This window comes from Globicephala melas, chromosome 3 (assembly GCF_963455315.2).
Source record: "Globicephala melas chromosome 3, mGloMel1.2, whole genome shotgun sequence".
Lineage (NCBI taxonomy): Eukaryota > Metazoa > Chordata > Mammalia > Artiodactyla > Delphinidae > Globicephala > Globicephala melas.
This window is the reverse complement of record NC_083316.1, coordinates 157,824,927-157,830,926: the sequence shown is the minus strand read 5'-3', so window position 1 is coordinate 157,830,926 and position 6,000 is coordinate 157,824,927.

Sequence of the window (6,000 nt, the reverse complement as noted above, 5' to 3'; positions counted from 1 at the left end):
CCTATGGGGCAGACGCGGTGGAAGGTGAGCTCCTGAGGATGAAGGAACGGGGGCCGATGATGGTGAGCTGTGAGGCAGAGACACATAGAGGGACAGGAACAAGGGAGTGAGGGGCAGGGATGGTGAGTGCTGGGGGCAGGGCAAGAAGGGCTCAGAGAAGGCAGACAAGGTCTGGGAGAGGGGAGGGAGACCCAGAGGGGGAGGGAGGGGAGGGGGAGGGGGAGAGGGAGAGAAGAGAAAGAAAGAACAAAAGGAAGAAAGAAAGAAAGGAGGAAGGAAAGAAAGGAAGGAAGAGACGAATGAAGAAATGCCCAAACTGAATCAGTGGTGAATCAATGGAAGGTTGTCAGGGGCTCCAATTACGAGGAAACCATCATCGCTGGGGCCGGCTCTCTCCCGGGAGCCACCCTGTCTAGGGCAGCATACACCTCCTGCCCCAGGCCAGAATCCTCAGCCCCGCCAACACTAGCCTGGCACCTTCTATCAGAGCAGCTTGTCCATCACAACTTCTTCTGCCCTCCTCCTGGGAGGCCTTTTCCCTGGTCCGACCTCTGAACTGAGGGAGGCTGGGCTTGGCCGAGTCAGCCAATCCCTGCATGCCTGGCTGCCTCCTCCTCGCCTGGCGTCTGCCCAAGACTTAAAACCCGAGGCTGCAGGCTAGAGAGGAACCAGCTCAGGGTCACATGGCACAGACACTGTACTCTCAGGACTCAGCACCTCCCACATGGGTTTGTTGGGGGATGGGCAAAGATGACCCTGCACCCCCAAGTTTACAGCCAGCCCTGCCCTTCCAAGGCCAGGGTGCGACAAGTAAAATCATGAATGTTCAGGTGCCAGGTGAGCAGGGCCTTGCCCAGTCTTGTCCCCAAACATCTCCAGGGCTCCTCTCCATGCGTGGGCCGGGAAGACGTCATGCACCATCTCTCAGCACAGAATTGGGAAGTTCAGAGGCGTGAAGTCTCTGCCCTCCAGGGCACACAGCCTGGAAGGTGTTCAAGTCCTTCCTCCAAGCAGCCCAGGGCCTAGGTCGAGACATGACTGCTGAAGCAGGAAGAGAGAAACCAGCCTGGCTGGGGGTTACCTGCGTCAGATTCAGGGGATAAAGGGTCCAATCGGAAGAGGGCACCTGGAGGCACGAGGGGTAAGGCTGCAAGGGGCCGAGAGAGAGAACAGGGTCCATACAGGGGAGGGCAGAGGTGGGAGATCCTGAGTGGGCATCCTCACTGTGACTGTGGGCTGTGCCGACCCTCTCCGGGCTCAGCCTTCCCACCTGGGAAATGGGAACAAGGACAAAAGGGAACACATCACATCCAGATCATGCTCCCAAATTTCCCTGTAAAGTGGCCTCAGCCCCCATGAGGTCTCCTCGTGGTCAGGCTCCAAGATGAGGGTGAGTTTGAAGGATGGAGCTGCTGAATGAGAGGATTCGGACAGTCTTCCTGCAACAAATACAATGTTGGGGAAAATGCCTAAATTTCCCCCCACCACCCCCACCCCCACCCCCACCCCACATTCCCTCCAGCAAGTTTGGGTGCGCTGCCCGAGATTCTTTCCCTCCTCTGCTGAGTTGGATCCACCTGCTGACAGGTCCATCCAGAGAAGAGCCAGGGGCGGGGCTAGGTAGGTGAGAGGCAGCAGGGCTAGCCAGATAGAGGTCGGGAGAAGCAGAGGGAAAGAAGAAGAAACAGAGGTCCAGAGAGGTGCAATAACTCCCTCCAGCCACACGGAGAAGTAATTCAACAAGACAGCACTAGTGAAAGTGAATCCTGGCATAGGATGGGTGCTCATTACGTGTTTAGGGAAGAAAGGGACCTTTATAGCCATGAACGCTAAGAACCAGCCCCTCAAAATGTGGTCCTCAGACCAGCAGCATTGGCTTTACCAGCAGCATCTAGGAGACGCAGAACTGGGGGCTCCAACCCGCAAAGGGGATGGCTGCAATTTTCTGCCCTTGTCCCCAATAAGAGGAGGAGCTTATTTCTCTTCTCCTTGAATCTCGATTGGCCTGTTACTGCTTAACTAACATTGTGTGGTCAGGCGGTGCCATGCTAGTTATGGGCCTCGAGGAGGACCTGGTGGCTTAAGTTTACATTTGCTCTTCAAACACTCCCCCTTAGAACCCAGTCGCCATGCGATAAGGAAGCCCAAGCCCCATGAAAAAGCTCTGACCAACAGCCCCAGCTGATCTCTCAGCCAACAGCTAGTGTCAATTGCCACCCACGTGAGGGAGTCACCTGGATGGTCCAGCACAGCTGAGCCTCCAGATGACCACAGCCCTGGGTGACATCACATGGTACAAAAGAACCATCCATCTGAGCTCAGTCGACATGCAGAATCATAAGAAAAAATAGTCACTGTTTTAAGTCACTGAGTTTTGGGGGCTGTTCATTACAAAGTGACAGATCATTGCTGCAGGATTATACTTACCGAATCAGAATTTATGTTTTAACCAGATCCCAGAGATTCCTGTGCTTGTTAAAGTTTGAGAGTCACTGCTTTAAGAGACCTGAGTCAGGCTCTGCAAGGTATCTTAGGAAAATTTACCCTGTCTGTTCCCTCAGTCTTTTCATTTGTAAAATGAGGAGAAAAATCTGTACTTGCCAGGTCTCTGTGGCTATGTGTTTATTGAGCATCTACTATGTTCCAGGCACAATTCTAGATGCTAGAATGAAGCAGTAAGCACAGCAGACATCCTCTCTTCTGTCAAGGGGCTCCTCTAAGGGGGAGAAGGGCAATGATCAGATAAATGATCAAGAATGTACCAGACAGTGATAGGGACATGAGGGCTTCCAGGAGGAGGTGACCTTTGAGAGGGACCCAACTGAAGAGGGAGAGTGGACTGTGTGGTTGAAAGGGCCCCATGGTCACAGGGTGAAGTGCCCAGAAGTAGACACAAGCAAGCCTGTCCTTGTTCTTTCAACACCCACACTGTGTCTGCAGTTGCTGAGTCCTTGGGAGAAACAGCTAAGGTGACAAAATTTGGTCCAACATTCAATCCAGAAGCAGGTGTTGAAGATTCCTTCATCATGGCCAAGAACTCAAAACCCAGCAGGCCTCTGGGGCCACCGGAGGGCAGGATCCATCACCCGGGTCTCCCAGCTTTCTGGATCAGATGGTAGAAGGGTAAAGGGAGACAGCATGGGGGGCGGGAAGCCTCAGGTGGGGACACTCTCTTCTGTGCCTGAGGAGGCTGGACTGTCCCCAATGGTTTCTCATCAAACAAGGAACATCTCAAATGCCAAATCACACAAGCCTGGCTTATGGAATGTCCCCTAGCCAGTGTTGGAAGGAGGGAAGCCTCTCACCCCCTGCCCCTTCTCCAGGGGTTGTTCTACCCCCATCCACAGCCAGGCAGTGGGCAAAGCTGTGCCAGCCTGGCGGGGGCAGTCACTGTGAGTCACCAGACTTGGGCACAGCCCACCACCCCTCTGAACCTCACTCTTCACATCCATAAACTGGGCTGATAAAACCTCACATCGGGGCTTCCCTGGCGGTCCAGTGATTAAGAGTCCATACTCCCACTGCAGGGGGCACAGGTTCAATCCCTGGTTGGGGAACTAAGATCCTGCATGCCATGCAACATGGCCAAAAGAATAAATAAATAACCTCACAGAGAGTTGCAAGAGTCTTACCAGACACAGGCAGAGAGAGTAGGGGAAAGTACCTTTCAAAATGGTATGTGAGTAGAGGTTCAATTATAAACAAAACTTGTAAACGTGTATGCGTGCACATGTTTGTATATGCATTGAAAAAATCCAGTAGAATCCACACAACACAGTGGAATTGGAGGAAGTAGAATTGGAGTCTCTAATGCATTTTTCATCCACACTGAGCTGCTATAACTTCTATCACTAAAGCACAATTTTAAAAAGAAATAAGGATTTGGCACAGTGAGGGGCACATAGCTGGCACACAAAACAGATGAGCAGTTCTTATTTGGTGTCACCGTAAAGACATACCTCCCAGGAGTCAGCCTGGAGTCTCTCTGGAAGAAGAATGCAGGCTGCCTGATGGCTGGAGTTTCACCTTTCCTTCCTCGGCTGTTGGGAAGGAACAAGTTCTGGATTCAGCAGAACTGAGTTCAAATCCAAGTGCTGCCACTCACTAGCTATGTGACCTTGGGCAAGTCAATTGCCCTCTCTAAGCCTCATGTCCTCCTCTGTAAATGGAGAAGTGGATTTATACCACCCAGGTAGTTCATTCCTCAGCAACAAAACTGTGCTTGACCAACTACTCTGTACCAGGCACACTGCTAGAACTCAGGACATGGGATAAACAAGATAGACAAGGTCTCTGGATTGTTGTGCTCATGTCTGATGAGGGAAGCCAAAAGGAAATAAGACCAAGTCAGATGGTGGTAGTAATGAAGGAAATTAACAGAGTGAGACATGCTAGAAAGTGACCAAGGAGGCTGCTCTGGACGGGGCAATCTGGGAGGCCCTCCCTGAGGAGGTTACCTTTGAGCAGAAACCTGAATGACAGGGAAAAGTGGGTCATCAATAAAAACTGTCCCCTGAAGCCATGCCAGGACTGTAAAAACCCAGCACAGAGTGGGGCACACATGTTCGTTCTTAAACGTGTTCATTCTTACTTCTGTCCTTAAATGTGCTGAGATAATCAGGGCTGGTGGGGGCAGCAGGAACCAGCCATACTGGAGACCCATAGTGGCTGATGAAATCTGACCCAACTCTCAGCCCCAAAGCAGGTTTGAGATCAACAACAGACAGGCCCCTGAGGCCACATTGAAGGCAGGAACAGCTGGCAGAGTTGCCAGATTCCTGGCCCAGGTGGCAGATCAAACAAACTGGTTTGGGAGCCAGAAAGCCTGGAGGAAACTTAGGAAAAATACAGAGGACACACACAGCTAGGAAAAACCACTAGGGTGTATTATTGTAGGCAATGTAATCATTAATAGTCTCCTTCCTCCCCTTCCTCCTCCTCATCTTCATACTCCTCTGCCCCCCTCTGTTTATTGGGTGATGATTGTTCACAAAAACTAGCCTGACCACCAAGGACCACCCCAAGCCACAGTAGGGAGGCTTGGAGAACGGACCATTGGGAAGTATACTGCTATAAAAAAAAGACCATTTAGGGCTTCCCTGGTGGTGCAGTGGTTGAGAGTCCGCCTGCCGATGCAGGGGACACGGGTTCGTGCCCCGGTCCGGGAAGATCCCACATGCCGCGGAGCGGCTGGGCCCGTGAGCCATGGCCGCTGAGCCTGCGCGTCCGGAGCCTGTGTTCCACAACGGGAGAGGCCACAACAGTGAGAAAAAAGACCATTTGTCCCCCTCTCCTCCCCAAGTGGTAGATTAAAGATAGCAGCAAACTGTTTGCTGCCCCTCTCCTTAAGAGATTGTGATGATTATTTTTTTTGTTTGTCAACTAGGCTAGACTACAGTACCCAGTTATTTAGTTAAACACTTACCTAGGTGTTGCTGAGAAAGTGTTTTGTAGATATAGTTAACATCTACAGTCAGTTGATTTTAAGTAAAGGAGTAAATTATACTCCTTTACTTAAATGTAAATTGGCCTAATGCAATCAGTTTGAAGGCCTTAAGAGCAAAAATTGAGGTCTCCCAGAGAAGAAATTCTGCCTCAAGACTGCAGCATGAACTCCTGCCTGAGTTTCAAGCTGTCCTACAGACTTCAGACTTGACAGCCCTCCCAGAATTGCATGAGCCAATCCTTAAAATAAATATCTGTATTATATATCTTAAGATAAATATATAAATCTCAAGACATAAATTTACAGATAAGATTTATATCATAGAGAAATCTTAAGATAAATATATATGTATAAACAGAGGATGGATAGATGATAGATGTAAATAGATATAGATAGATAGATAGATGATAGATGCTGTTCATTCTGTTTCTCTGAAGAAGCCAGACTGATACAGAGGTAAAGTCTAATTCCCCTCTCCTTGAACCTGAGCTGTCCTCAGTGATTTTGGGGACTTGGGAGTCTAGATCATAAAAAGCCTTGCAGCTTCCTTCAAG